General features: G+C 40.0%; 1 protein-coding gene across 4 annotated transcripts in view; it reads right to left on the bottom strand.

The window, feature by feature from the left end:
- Positions 1-7,644, bottom strand: part of FNIP2 (folliculin interacting protein 2) — a 134,301-nt gene that overhangs the window by 79,115 nt on the left and 47,542 nt on the right. The window lies entirely within an intron of this gene.

Raw genomic sequence — 7,644 nt, 5'->3', positions numbered from 1 at the left:
TAGATGCAGGGAGGGGAAAGTATGCATGTTAGATTGTTCTATTTTTTTGACCCAAACACCTTAAAAATATTTTATAAAATATGAGGAAAACCATATTCTTCTTCCACGTGAATACTGCCTTTGGTTTAATGGCTAATTACGATTTTCACATTTACCATCTCTAATGTCAGCAGAGGAAATTATAGTTAAGTAATTTGGTAAAGGATAATAGAGGCAAGACCAAGGTCATTAAATGAGTCCTTCAGAATGAGACAGGGTAGGGTCAAATCTCAGCTCTGCCTCCCCCTGGTTTTATAGCCTCTCAGGGAAAATCTTCCCTCCTAGGACTCAAGTGGCCTGCTGTGAAGATTAAAGAAGATAAGCTATGGTTTCAAGTGCATGTCCAGTCCCTTTCTCTGCCATCCCCAATGATACAAGGCTTGAGCGAGCTGTAGTCACAGGCCACCTATATTCTCTCCATATTCACATTCACTTCTACATCCAGTTACTAGGGGATTTCTATGAGCAGGGACCATGGCCCTGGGTGCTTTACTGAGGATGGCTCGGCTCTCTGCATGATGTGACTGAAAGAGGTATAAATATAAGCCTTAGGACTTGCGCCTTAAAATATCTGCTCATTTCAGGGAAGTGTATTCTTTATTTTTTTTAGACACAGTCTCACTCTGTTGCCCCAGGCTAGAGTGCCATGATGTCAACCCAGCTCACAGCAACCTCAAACTCCTGGGCACAAGTACTCCTCCAGCTTCAGCCTCCCCAAAAGCTGGGACTACAGGTGCCTGCCATGATGCCAGCTAATTTTTATACTGATTATTTTTTTGTAGAGATGGGTCTTGCTCCTACTCAGGCTGGTCTCGAACTCCTGAGCTCCAGAGATCCACCTTGGTCTCCCAGAGTGCTGGGATTATAGACGTGAGCCACCATAGCTGGCCCAGAGAAATGTATTCTAATCAGAATTATCTCACTTGTGTTGAAAACAAGGAAAGAACACTGTCCTTGAAGAATGGAGAATGTATCACTTGTCCACTTTATGACTTCAGGCACAACACAATAAGACTGTGTGTCTACCTTTTCTTCCTGCACAATTTAAACAAAATGACTTCCACAAACTTGTTTTGGTTTTGAAATTCCATAATGCTAAGATTTGCCTACTTAGAACTGAACTAGGCCTTATTTCTGGAATGATTCATTAAAAGCAGAAAGTAACCAAAGTTTACTTCCCTGAGAAATTAGCAACAGTTAATTACTTCCCTGAAAAATAAGGAATAGTTCAAATGACTTAAGATACAGAAAACAGAATTCTCTATAGAATAACTCTAACCATGCAGCGTGATTCAAACTGTGTCCCCTCAAAAGATATGTTCAAGGGCTAATTCCTGTAAATGTGAACAAATATGACTGTGTGGAAACAGGATCTTTGCAGATGTACTCAAGGTAAGATGAGGTTGTAGTGAACCAGTATGGGCCTGAATCCAAAGACTGGTGTCCTCATGAGGAGGAGGAAATTTGGATAAAGACACAGGAGGAATAGGGCACAGGGGATTCATGGCAGACTGAGGGCACAGCGCTAACAAAAAGGCCAGTGGCACAAAATGAATGGATACTTGGAATGTGTCTACTGTAGAAGAATCACATGGGTAACATGACTAGAAAAATATTTTAGGGGACCCTAAATGCTATGCCAAAGAATGGATATTTTGTTCTTTAAGCTGTGATGTGACAATTCCAAGTTTTCCAGAAAGAAAATGACATGATCTGACCTGTGTTTAGAAAGAGAACTAAAGTAGCTCGGGAAGACCATTGCCAGGTCAAATGCAGAGGTAATACTGACTTGGACATCAAGGGCGTCAAGGATTGATGGGCAAGAAGGAAGAAAGAAGCAGTTGTATAATCTGCTGCAGAGTGATTTGCTATATCCTCCAAGCCCAGTTCTAGTGTTTGGTGCTCATCTTCCCTGTAACTTTTACAGGAACCAGACCAGAAATAGGCATGAGTATCCCCAGGTTGAAAAGCAGGATCTATGTTTTCCCTCCTGGTCTTCCAACAAGGAAGCAACTTTATACAGCAAAAAAAAAAAATAGTTTAAAGAACAGTCTTGTGATCCAAGAATGTAAATGTTTAGAGAGTCAGATAAGATAGAGAAGTTTAAATGGTCCAGGAAAAGGTAAAATGAAATAAAACAAAAACAAACAAAAATAATCACTAAAAACTGGCAAATCCCACCCATTTAACAAGCAGCTCTTGCAGGCCTACTGTGTGCAAAGTATCTATCAGGCATTGACATAAAGCAGTGATCAAACCACAAACCCTGCTTCTATGAAACCTGCTGTTTATGATATTTTCCATGCACTCTATGTTCTTCATTTCTGCCAACCCCGACCACTTCCTTACTCTCCCTCTCAAAAAAAAAAAAAAAAGAAAGAAAAAAAAAGCTTTTAAACTCAAAGAGAAATCTCTCAGAAGGGCTGCACAAGAAGAGTGAAGAGGCTCAAATAACTGTAACAATAAAGGGAGACTGGAATGGAAGAATAGAGGAAATTATGCTTAAAATGGCAATCAGAATTCACCCTGTCAGTGCAAAATATACATTATGTACCACCCAGCAGCAAGCTATTTATTTCAAGAAAACATTAGGGAAATAAATGGCAGTAATTGATTTGGAATTCATTTATTTTTTGTTCCATTAGTGTTCTCAGATAGATAACTAATAGGAAAAGTATCCTGCAAATTAGTTGACTGTCCTTTTATTCCCTTTGCTGTATGAATCATCTGGTATAATCTTCAGAGCTGCATAAAGATTCACTGAGTTGGCTTAGCGCCTGTGGCTCAAGTGGCTAAGGTGCCAGCCACATACACCTAAGGTGGCAGGTTCGAATCCAACCCGGGCCTGCCAAACAACAATGACGGCTTCAACCAAAAAACAGCCGGGCGTTGTGGTGGGCACCTGTAATCCCAGCTACTTGGGAGGCGGAGGCAGGAGACTCACTTGAGCCCAGGAGTGGGAGGTTGCTGTGAGCTGTGATGCCACAGCACTCTACCCAGGGGGACAGCTTGAGGCTCTGTCTCAAAAAAAAAAGATTTACTGAGTTGTTGTCCTATGATCAAGACTGTAGCAAAAGTGCTTAAAGATTTCAGTCCGTATCAGAAGCTTTAACACAGAATGCAATATTAATTTACAAACTATTCCTACTAAATGTATCCCATAGTTATTTTACCAAGCAATGTTAGATGTTGGTTGCAATTTTTCTGTCTTTAAGAATGAGGGTAAATCTTTTTATTCCTGCTATAAAAGAACATGTGGAATGAAAGAATAAATAGGTAGAATCAGTAGCGTGGCATGGAAAAAGCACTATTATATTAACTCCAAAGCACACTTCTGAGTTCTTTTACACACTTTTGAGCACCTGGCTTGACATGGGCACCATGAAAGATAGAGGGAACAGAAATTAACTAGATCCAGTTTTTACCTCAGAATGGTGACAATCTGAAATGCAATGACCAAAATATAAATAACTAAATAAACTACACTGCTATAGGTATTGAGATAAATGCTGACATAGTATTATGGGGAACCTAGTCCCCAGTCCCCTTGGGGAGGCTGAGGGGACGGATGTCGGCCACAGAGGATGTGAGGCTGGGGGCGTGCATTATCACCCACTGGGGTAAACAGGAGCTCTGCCACTTTCAACCCAGATGACCTTAGGAGAGCTCCAGCCCGAGCAATGAGCTTTCCAAAATCCAGCTGCTTTATCTATTTCACAGGAATATCAGGAAACATAGAGAACAAGCATGAAAGCACTTCTTAAAACCATAAAACATAATTCAAAGATCAATTCAGATACACAATCTCTTAACTGAGATGAGAACCTTGGGGCTAAATGTTTCAGAATTCAGACTTTTGAGAAATTAGAAAGATGTTTATACTACATGTTACATAATACATCTCCTCGAGGATCTGAGATGTGTTCAAACCCAAACCTCAAACAAATTAATACTTCACCAACCCAAGTTATGAATCCGTATGCCAAGTGGATTAGATAGAGGCTATAAATAGCCTCTCATCAGTTCAGATCATTTCCAAAAGACTTTCGGAGTTTGAATTTATGGGATAAAGGATTGTTGTGTAATGATTGCCATGTCTGAGGAAGGGACAGAAGACTAGAAAAGTAGTTCAGATCCCCCCAACTCTCATTTTCCTGAACATAACTGACTCCAAACACAAATGACAGCCCAACATTTAAGTAGGCTGTTTGTAACTTGTTTCCCACACCCTGCCCCTGAAACAATGCTATAAATGGTAGCAAAGGTCACAAGTGAAAACCACATAAGTCTTTAAATAATGTGTTCACACAGCAGTGACAAAACATTATAGTATGAGTCACGATGCTGCCTGAGGTTGGGTGCTATGAACAGGGAGCTGCGAAGTACACAAGAGAAAAAGAATTTTTCCTTCATTTCTGAGTTCAGGGTCACATGAGGTAAAATTCAGAAACAGGTAAAGTCTGTGTGTAGCACTCAAGCTGCAGCACCCACACCCCACTGCCCTAGAGCCACCAGAGCACAGACAGAACAGCAGAGAGGTGCAATGACCAGAACGCTGGGCTGCAGGCAGGACCCAAGCGCCTGACTCTGGTCACATTCCTTCACCCCTTAGTGTGATGTTTCTTCCTCTGTGAAATGATGGGGTGGGGTGAAAATGATCCCTGAAGGCCTGGTCTTTCCAACTCCAAGACACTATTATCCCAAGTTATCTATTTTAAATGATCACAGTATAATTTAAAGTAGATGATTTTACAGTAGGCAGGTACTAAAAGGAAAGCAATCTTAATGGATTAACCTCCATTGCTAAACGGTATCCCTTAACCCTCTAGACATACACTATACTTTGATAAGTATGCTTCTTATATGAACACATCTCTAGTCAATAGAGCTTTCGAAGATATTAACAACACCTGAAAGGGAAAAGTACATGTGCTTTTGAGGCAAGAGAGACAACTGAGTGGATAGGTCATCATCCCAGCCAAGAGTCTGCCCCTTGCTAGCTTTCTGATTTTGTTGTTGCTGTTATTTATTTATTTATTTATTTGCAGTCTTGGCCGAGGCCCAGCTCAAACCTGCCACCCCCAGTATATGGGGAAGGCGCTCTACTCCTTGAGCCACAGGTGCTGCCCTGTTGCTGTTATTAATAGTTTCTTCCCCTTATATCCTTTACCACCACCCCACCACCACCCCCGAATCTCTATTTATGGCCTATTTTTTTCCTAAACTGGTTCCTTTAATTCTTTTTTGAGACAGAACCTCAAGCTGTCCCCCTGGGTAGAGTGCTACGGCATCACAGCTCACAGCAACCTCCAACTCCTGGGCTCAAGTGAGTCTCCTGCCTACACCTCCCAAGTAGCTGGGACCACAGGCACCTACCACAACGCCTGGCTATTTTTTTTTAGTTGCAGCCATTGTTGTTTGGCCGGCCCAGGCTGGATTCGAACCTGCCACCTTAGGTGTATGTGGCTGGCGCCTTAGCCACTTGATCACAGGCGCCAAGACGGCTCCTTTCTTAAATTAGCACTACATATTCTTGTCTAATGTCTATAAACTAGTAACTACTCGTATTTAAAAAAAAAAATTCACAAAAAAAGCTTTGCTGTATATCCTCATGCATATATAATTCAATAATCACTGAGCTAATTCTTTTATACCTTTGTCAGCTTAACCTAAGCAGTCAAGACTCATTATTATACACCTGGATTAATGAAATGTGTAATTCCTTTGCTAACAGGTAACTTTCATCAACATGATTTCATATTTTTTCCTGAAGGTAAAGTTTTCCCATTCTCTCCCCAATTTCCACAGAACTGTATACTAAAGACAAATGAAAAAATTTCAGAGTAAATATTCAAGATAATTCCTTACATATTAATCAACTTTAGAGCTAATTACAGATAAGGTAATACATTTTCTTCGAAGTTTCCAGAGATCAAAAGCATGATTCTCTGTGTAAGGAGTCTCCATCTGCAAGTAAGAGAGCCAAAATATGTAGACAATTATCACCTGTTTTTGGTTATAAAATATTATCTCTAAAAGAGATGGGTACAAATACACACACTCTTGACCTAGTAATTTCACTTCTAGGAATGAATCCTACAGACCAACTCGCACTGGTGCAAAATGATAATGTACAAAAAGATATGCACTGCAGCACTATTTGGAACATCAAAGGACTGAAAACTGCCCACAAAGGACGGTGAACTAGATTACGGCAAATCCATACAGTGGAGGCTTACACATCATACTCTACAGATATAACAAAGAGTAAAGAGCTCCTTATGTAATCAGATAACACAAAATCCAAGACATTATTTTAACTGGAAAAAAAAGAAGTACAAAAACCTTGTATGCAGGATGGCCATAAAGTTCATGTGCAATTTAAAATTGCTTATCAATTTTATTGCCACCCTGTATAGTACGCTACCTTGTATCTAGAAAAAGAAAAAAACTGGGAGTGTGGGACTCCTGAGTTTTATCATGTATGTGTACAGTATTTCTAGAAAGATAAACAATGAATTGGTAACACTAGTTGTCTCTGAATAGAAACCTGAGTTGTTGATAAATAAAAGCAAGCAGAAGACTCTTCACTATAAGTTCTTGACAAAGCAAAGGGAAAGCTTCTCTGCACTATCTGATACACAGCCATCAAAGCAGCACAGTGAGGAACAGTACTGACCCTGGCCCCAGGCCTCTCTGCTGCTTCCCAGCTATGTGTCCTTGGTGAGTTGCCTAACCTCTCTGCTCTTCAGCACCTGCAAAATGAAGATAATAGTACAAACTTCGTAAGATTCTTTTTTCCATTTTTATTTTTAATTTCGAAAAAAATTAATGGGGTACAAATGTTTTAGGTTACTTGGATTATTTCTGTAAAGCCTGAGTCCTGGCTATTGGTGTGCTCATCACCCAAATCACTGTACACATGAGGCAGGTTTTCACTCCTCGCCTCCTCCCCATCTCTCCTGGTTGATTTCCACTGAGTTATACTCCCCGGTGTGCACATGTGTGCTCTTCACTTGGTTATAATCCAGTATTAAGAACATATGGTGTTTGTTTTTATTCTTGAGACATTACATTGGGAGAATGGTTTCTAGTTCCATCTAGATTGTTGCAAAAGGTATTAATTCTTTTTTAATGACTAGGTAGTACTCCATGGCATATATGTATATATTAACTTTTATTAATCCACTCATGAATTGATGGGCACTTGGGTTGATTCCACATCATTGCCAATTGTGAATTGTACTGCAATAAACACAGGTGTCTTTCTGATGAAAAGTCTTCTTTTCCTTTTGGTAATTATCCAGTAGTGGGATTGCTAGAAAGGATGGTTGGTCTACTTTTAGTTCTTTGAAGAATTGCCATACTGTTTTCCATAGAGGTTATACTACTTTGCAGTCCCACCAACAGTCTCTCTACACCAGCATCTATTGTTTAGACTTCTTAGTAAAAGCTATTCTAACTGGGTAAAGGGATACCTCATTTAATCCACATTTCCCCAATGATTAGTGACAGTGAACATTTTTTCATATGTTTATTGGCTACTTATTTCTTTTGAGAAGCTTCTGTCTGTGCCTTCTGCTGACTTTTTTTTTTTTTTTTTTT

This window comes from Otolemur garnettii, unplaced genomic scaffold, assembly GCF_000181295.1.
Source record: "Otolemur garnettii isolate 467f Iridium unplaced genomic scaffold, OtoGar3 scaffold00085, whole genome shotgun sequence".
NCBI lineage: Eukaryota > Metazoa > Chordata > Mammalia > Primates > Galagidae > Otolemur > Otolemur garnettii.
This window is presented reverse-complemented; position numbering and strand designations above follow the sequence as displayed.